Below are 7,500 nucleotides of genomic sequence, written 5' to 3'. Positions count from 1 at the left end.
GCGCCAACGAAGGCACACTGCCTAGAATTCGGCAGCGATGGATTGCGGCAGCCTTGCATAGGCAGGAATGGATTCGGCAGGCAGCATGCAATGGTCTATGCGAGTCTTTGAGCTTGTGACTTGGCATGGACGTGGGACTTAGGTGATGGACCTTCTAAGTCAGCAGCTGACGCAGCAGAAACTGGCAGCTGGGGCTGGCAAGCAGACAGCCCGAAAATGGGGGAAGTGGCAGCTTCATGGGAGGCAGAACATGGGAGCATAACTTGGGTGCTGGCCGGGCCACTATGTCCTGAAAACATGGGATAATGGGTGTGAGGTAGTGCTCCACCATGTCCTGAAAACATGGGAGCGTGGGGGAGAGGTAGTGCTCCACTAGTTCCTGAAAATGGGGGATAATGGGGAGGAGCCTTTGCAGCTCCTTTGCTTGTCTATAAATACAAGATGCAGCTCTTGTGTGTAGGGAGAGCATTCGGGTGAGGGTGTTCCCAAATGTAGGGAGCATTCGGGGGAGAGTGTTCCAAATGTAAAGAGCATTCGGGTGGGAATGTTCAAAATGTAAGGGCGTTCGGGTGGGGATGTCCAGCATGTAGGGGCATGCAAGAACACTAGTTAGAGGTAGCTTGTGTAGCATGTAAACTTTGTGCATAGCACACATACGGATTTGTGTATAGTTTCCTTTGTGTATGAGATTAATAAAGGTTGGGAAAGATTTCCTGTAAAGCTTGTTGTGCACTATGATTGTTATTCTTGCTTGTGTATTCCGCTGCTTAGTTACTAGGCAAACACGAGTGGGAGTGGCGAGGGAAGGCTGAGTCTAGTGAGGGACTAGGCTGCCGCACGGGTTGGATTTCGTTGCGAAAAATCACCCCCGTGACAAGTGGTATCAGAGCGCTGTTGCTGTCTTTGCAGGATGACTAGAATGATTCTGCGGCCAAATCAACGGAGTGATTTGGGAGGACTACTGCTTCTGCCAAGGGATAGGCAGATTTCAGCGCAATGATCAGCAACGAGAATGCTGATGTTTCTCTGGACAAATCGAAGGCACTGATTTGAGGGAAACATTGCTGCTGCCGATGGGACTGGCAGGAACTTTGGAGGAGAGCGCAGCTTGCGTTCTTGACGAAACGATGGACTGTTTCGTAGCACAGACGATGGGCTGTTCTGTGAGGGCAGATCGAAGGGCTGATTTGTTCCGAACCATTTGAGGTAAACTTTCTAGCATTTTGGGCAGTGTTGGTGTTCAAAAGGGCTGCGGAGTTTTGGGGGGGGTTTAACTCCATGGGCGACGCAAAGTGATGATGAAGGGATCAGCGCAAAATGGGTGCTGATTCGGCCATTGAAACTGTCAGATGGACTGGCAGGCTTGAGAGCAGGGTCCAGCGGAGGGGCTGCTGGGTGCTTCTGTATTTTCGTCAAAGCCTTGAGGGAAGGATGGGGCGAGACAGAAGAAGAAGCAAGTAAACGTGGAGAGCCTAAACTTGTTGCTGCTGATGATGGACCGTCAGACGAGAAGGCAAATCGGTAAGGGTTCGAAACTGAAATTTGCATTGTTGTTCTCTTGCGATGGAAATTACTTTGTATGAGATTGTTGCCCAAGGAGGGGAAACCTTGAAGTTGTCATTGTGGAAGATGGCGTTTGAGATTAGGCATACGTAAACCTTATACGTTTGCTAGATGACCGAGATGGAATTCAGTCATCATGAGCCAGCATATATCGGAGTGGATGCGGTCTGGCCTTGCTTGCTGCCTTGGTGGCAGAACGTAGGGATTGTTGTGCATCTCAAGGAAGGAATGTTCAGGGAGATGAATGTTCAGGGAGGTGAAAGCAAAATCCAGAGACCAAGTTGAGGGCAGACGAATCTACGAAGATTTGTTGTGCTTACTGCCTTTGGGGAGGCAGAATTGATGTCTTCGGTGGAGACCTTGATGATGGATAGTTCAGGGTGAAGAAGACAGTGGCTGAGATAGACTTTAGTCACGCTGGGACCAGGATTGGAGGCATAACAGAGGAGGCAGTACCGTGGGGGTGTGTCTCAAAGAGTCTGCGCGATGTCGAGGGACAGACTGGGTGACAGATTCGGCAGCCGATTCAGTGGGCTTGGTGTGGAAGCCAAAATCGTCGACGAAGATGATTTTGTGTGCTGTCTTGAAATCAGTACGAGTGGCTATTTTGGGCATTGCGATGGATTGCAGTGATGGAAGCAAAATGCCAATGACCTTTGTTGGGACAAAGGGTTGCGAGTTTTCGGTGGACGAAACATACAGCGAAGGTTGAAAACAGTTGGGGCTGTTTTGCGTCAGCGAAATCTTGTGTGCATGACGAAGTTTCTGGGGCATGACAGTAGCGCATGGGGGAACCAGGTCAGACGAAACTTGATGCTGGGATGCTATGTGTTTGTGCTATGGCAGGTTACAAATGGACTTGGAGGGACTTGCCGAAAGACTTCGACATGAGATGGAGTTGATCATCGAAACTGAGTTGGTGCTGGGCGTAACAGCACTGTCTCATTCTTATTTCTTGCAGGTGGAGAACCTAAGAGGGCTGATGACAAAAGGGAGTCAGAAGCCAAGGGCAAGAAAATGTTTCGGAATCATGTTTGGGCTGTTTTATTTGCGAGGGGAAGCACTTCGCAAGGGACTGCCTGTTGAGAGCACAGCCTAGTGCTACTTCCGTGGGGAAGGATGGAGAAGAAATGGCATACGTAAATCCTAGACGTGTGCTCAACACTAAGGAAAGAGTTAGTGTGAAGGGGGCCAGCTGAGTTGATGAAGACTTAGGAGCGGCCAAACTGCCTTGTGCGAGGCAGACTTGGGGGAGTTTCAAAACTTTGACGATGGACAGATCATGGTTTAACTCCAGGCGTGAGGATGCGCCAACGAAAAACACACTGCATTAAGTTCAGCAGCGATGATCAAGCAGCAGCCTTGCAGGGGCAGAGGCGAATTCGGCAGGATGTGTTGATTGCTGAAGAGCAGACAAGTAAGCAATATTGGTATACTTGCAGTTTTGGGGCACGCAGAATGGTTGAAGAACTAGATGTTCGTATGGGAGCTCATATGGGTTCTTCAAAGTGATTTTGTGTGGATGTATTTTGTGAAGGAAGGGACGGATTCCTTGGGTGCTAGGCGGCATGGCATCTAAACTTTGCGAAAACATACTTGCGAGTATGATGTGTTTGACATTTGTGGAAAAACTAACGAGCCAAAACAGAATGTGTCACAGCTTGGTTTGGAAACAGGTTGACAAAGATTCGGTGGACTGAATTTGTTGTTGAATGTGGGAAAACCGAAGAGGTTTCATGCGGAGAAACATGAAGTGTGATGAGGAACAGATGCGGTGCAAAGGGTACTTCAAATCTGTCCGACGAGGGCGTCGGGTTCTTTTGGTAGGGGTGGTTTGTCACAGTGTCAAATGTGCACGAGGTGCACGCCTTGGCTGGCTGGCCAAAACAAGGCCTGAGGGTGCTGGCAGCCATGCCATCAGTGCGAGAAATCAGCAGCGCAGATTTATGCGGCTGTAGGTTCGTCAAGGGAAAATCGGCAGCGAAGATTGTTGACGAACATGGGCTGGACAAGGGACTGTCCAAGCCTCGTCAGGAGGTAGGCTGACGAGAATTGGGGCTATCGCAGAATTCGGCAGCGTAGGCAGGAGCAGCCTGCACGCAGATGCGAATTCGGCAGCGCAGAGATTGGCAGCCTGCACGCATATGCGAATTCGGCAGCGCAGGCATTGGCAGCCTGCACGCAGATGCGGATTCGGCAGCGCGCAGCAACTTGTGCAAGTCAGGGGCTCGACTTGGCACGATTGGAAACTTGGGCGAGGGACTGTCCAAGGCATGGGAAAAGAGCTCTAGGCGCTGGGACGCGCCAACGAAGGCACACTGCCTAGAATTCGGCAGCGATGGATTGCGGCAGCCTTGCATAGGCAGGAATGGATTCGGCAGGCAGCATGCAATGGTCTATGCGAGTCTTTGAGCTTGTGACTTGGCATGGACGTGGGACTTAGGTGATGGACCTTCTAAGTCAGCAGCTGACGCAGCAGAAACTGGCAGCTGGGGCTGGCAAGCAGACAGCCCGAAAATGGGGGAAGTGGCAGCTTCATGGGAGGCAGAACATGGGAGCATAACTTGGGTGCTGGCCGGGCCACTATGTCCTGAAAACATGGGATAATGGGTGTGAGGTAGTGCTCCACCATGTCCTGAAAACATGGGAGCGTGGGGGAGAGGTAGTGCTCCACTAGTTCCTGAAAATGGGGGATAATGGGGAGGAGCCTTTGCAGCTCCTTTGCTTGTCTATAAATACAAGATGCAGCTCTTGTGTGTAGGGAGAGCATTCGGGTGAGGGTGTTCCCAAATGTAGGGAGCATTCGGGGGAGAGTGTTCCAAATGTAAAGAGCATTCGGGTGGGAATGTTCAAAATGTAAGGGCGTTCGGGTGGGGATGTCCAGCATGTAGGGGCATGCAAGAACACTAGTTAGAGGTAGCTTGTGTAGCATGTAAACTTTGTGCATAGCACACATACGGATTTGTGTATAGTTTCCTTTGTGTATGAGATTAATAAAGGTTGGGAAAGATTTCCTGTAAAGCTTGTTGTGCACTATGATTGTTATTCTTGCTTGTGTATTCCGCTGCTTAGTTACTAGGCAAACACGAGTGGGAGTGGCGAGGGAAGGCTGAGTCTAGTGAGGGACTAGGCTGCCGCACGGGTTGGATTTCGTTGCGAAAAATCACCCCCGTGACACCTGCCATGGTGGTGAGGGGCGGCGAGGACCGTGAAAGCTAGAGTTTTTCAGAGGCTGCCGGGAAAAAGGCCCCTCGGGTGGCGGGGTGCGAGGACCAGGCGCGTCATTCAATTCTCTTCCCTATCAACTTGGCTCCCGTTGGCGGGATTGGAGGCCTACTGTTTGTTACAGGGCTAAAATCGTCAGGGGAAGAGCTGACGAAACAATGCTGGTTTGGATGCAGGGGGTAGTGTTGGAATCGGCAGCGCGGACAAAATCGGCAAAGTCGACAAAAAAGACTGTTGGTCTGGACATCGGGGCAGCGGCAGCCATGCCGACAGGGGGGGAAATCGGCAGCGCAGATTTGTGCAGCTGCAGGTTCGTCGGGGAAATCGGCAGCGCAGATTTTTCGATGAACATGGGCTGGAAGATGGACTGTCCAGGCCAGGCAGGGAAATTCGTCAAGGGGACACGCTGACGAAAGTAGGCTCGTCGGTGAAAATCGGCAGCGCAGATTTTTCGACGAACAGGGGCTGGATGCTGGACCGGCCGGGCCAGGCAGGAAAATTCGTCAGGGGGGCACGCTGACGAAAAGAGGGGCTGCCGCGTGGAAAATCGGCAGCGCAGATTTTTCGACGAACATTCGTCAGGGGGGCACGCTGACGAAAAGAGGGGCTGCCGCGTGGAAAATCGGCAGCGCAGATTTTTCGACGAACAGGGGCTGGATGCTGGACCGGCCGGGCCAGGCAGGAAAATTCGTCAGGGGGGCACGCTGACGAAAAGAGGGGCTGCCGCGTGGAAAATCGGCAGCGCAGATTTTTCGACGAACATTCGTCAGGGGGGCACGCTGAGGAAAACAGGGGCTGCCGCGTGGAAAATCGGCAGCGCAGATTTTTCGACGAACATTCGTCAGGGGGGCACGCTGAGGAAAACAGGGGCTGCCGCGTGGAAAATCGGCAGCGCAGATTTTTCGACGAACAGGGGCTGGATGCTGGACCGGCCGGGCCAGGCAGGAAAATTCGTCAGGGGGGCACGCTGACGAAAAGAGGGGCTGCCGCGTGGAAAATCGGCAGCGCAGATTTTTCGACGAACAGGGGCTGGATGCTGGACCGGCCGGGCCAGGCAGGAAAATTCGTCAGGGGGGCACGCTGACGAAAAGAGGGGCTGCCGCGTGGAAAATCGGCAGCGCAGATTTTTCGACGAACAGGGGCTGGACTGGCCGGGCCAGGCAGGAAAATTCGTCAGGGGGGCACGCTGACGAAAACAGGGGCTGCCGCGTGGAAAATCGGCAGCGCAGATTTTTCGACGAACAGGGGCTGGACTGGCCGGGCCAGGCAGGAAAATTCGTCAGGGGGGCACGCTGACGAAAGTAGGCTCGTCGTGGAAAATCAGCAGCGCAGATTTTTCGACGAACAGGGGCTGGACGCTGGACTGGGCCAGGCAGGAAAATTCGTCAGGGGGGCACGCTGACGAAAACAGGGGCTGCCGCGTGGAATGGCAGCCTACACGCAGATGCGAATTCGGCAGCGCACGATGGCTTGAGCAGGTCATGGGTTCGACTTGGCGCGATCTGAAACCTGGACGAGGGACTGTCGACGCTGGACGAGCCAGCGCGGTGGCCTGTCGTGCCCCGTTCAGGGGGGGCCTGCCGCGGAGACAGCCCTCGCGGGCTCGACAGCGCAGGCCAGCGTCCCCGACGTCGCTGGCCGCGGCAGGCGAGCTGCCGGGGTTCCCGCATTCCTACAAGAAAACGTCGTGCTTTCCACATGAAACCAATCCAGTAAAATCAGCCATATTTTTATGAGGCTGCCCACTGAATTTGGGGTCATTCCGGGCCGGTTCCTAGTTTTGCGGATTTACTCGATTTCTAATGGTAGGAAAATTAAAACAAATACTTCCCGACCTCGAAAAATTCTGGGAAAATTAATGAAGGTGGATTGGATTTTTGCCAACCTCTCTGCAAAATTTCAGCTCAAAATACCAAGAAATGAATTTTTTAGAGGGGGGGTGACAGCTGGGACCTAGTAGTGTCTCCCCCTGCCAGAGCTGCAATGACACTTATTGCTCTTTAGGGAGCCACCAGGCCGGCGCCCCTCAAAGACCACACGCGCGCGCGCGCCCGCCCGCGCTGGGCGCTGGGGCGCTGGGGCCTGAGGGCCTGGGGCCCTTGGGGGCCCTTGGGCGCTTGGGCGCGCGCGCGCGGCCCCCGCAGCCATGCCGCGCCGCGCGACGCGCGGACAGCCCCTGCTGGCTTGCTCTCTCGCCCGCGGGGGGGCTGCCTTCGGGCCCTGCCCCCCCGCGTTCTGGCCTGCCCCCTGCGGGGGAGAGGCTAGGCGCTGCAGGGGCCAGCCCGACGTCGCTGGCCGCGGCAGGCGACAGCCCCTGCTGGCTTGCTCTCTCGCCCGCGGGGGGGCTGCCTTCGGGCCCTGGCCCCCCGCGTTCTGGCCTGCCCCCCGCGTGGGAGAGGCTAGGCGCTGCAGGGGCCAGCCCGACGTCGCTGGCCGCGGCAGGCGACAGCCCCTGCTGGCTTGCTCTCTCGCCCGCGGGGGGGCTGCCTTCGGGCCCTGGCCCCCCGCGTTCTGGCCTGCCCCCCGCGTGGGAGAGGCTAGGCGCTGCAGGGGCCAGCCCGACGTCGCTGGCCGCGGCAGGCGACAGCCCCTGCTGGCTTGCTCTCTCGCCCGCGGGGGGGCTGCCTTCGGGCCCTGGCCCCCCGCGTTCTGGCCTGCCCCCCGCGTGGGAGAGGCTAGGCGCTGCAGGGGCCAGCCCGACGTCGCTGGCCG

This window comes from Populus nigra, chromosome 2 (assembly GCF_951802175.1).
Source record: "Populus nigra chromosome 2, ddPopNigr1.1, whole genome shotgun sequence".
NCBI classification, from domain to species: domain Eukaryota; kingdom Viridiplantae; phylum Streptophyta; class Magnoliopsida; order Malpighiales; family Salicaceae; genus Populus; species Populus nigra.
The sequence above is the reverse complement of the archived record's forward strand: the minus strand, read 5'-3'. Positions refer to the sequence as shown.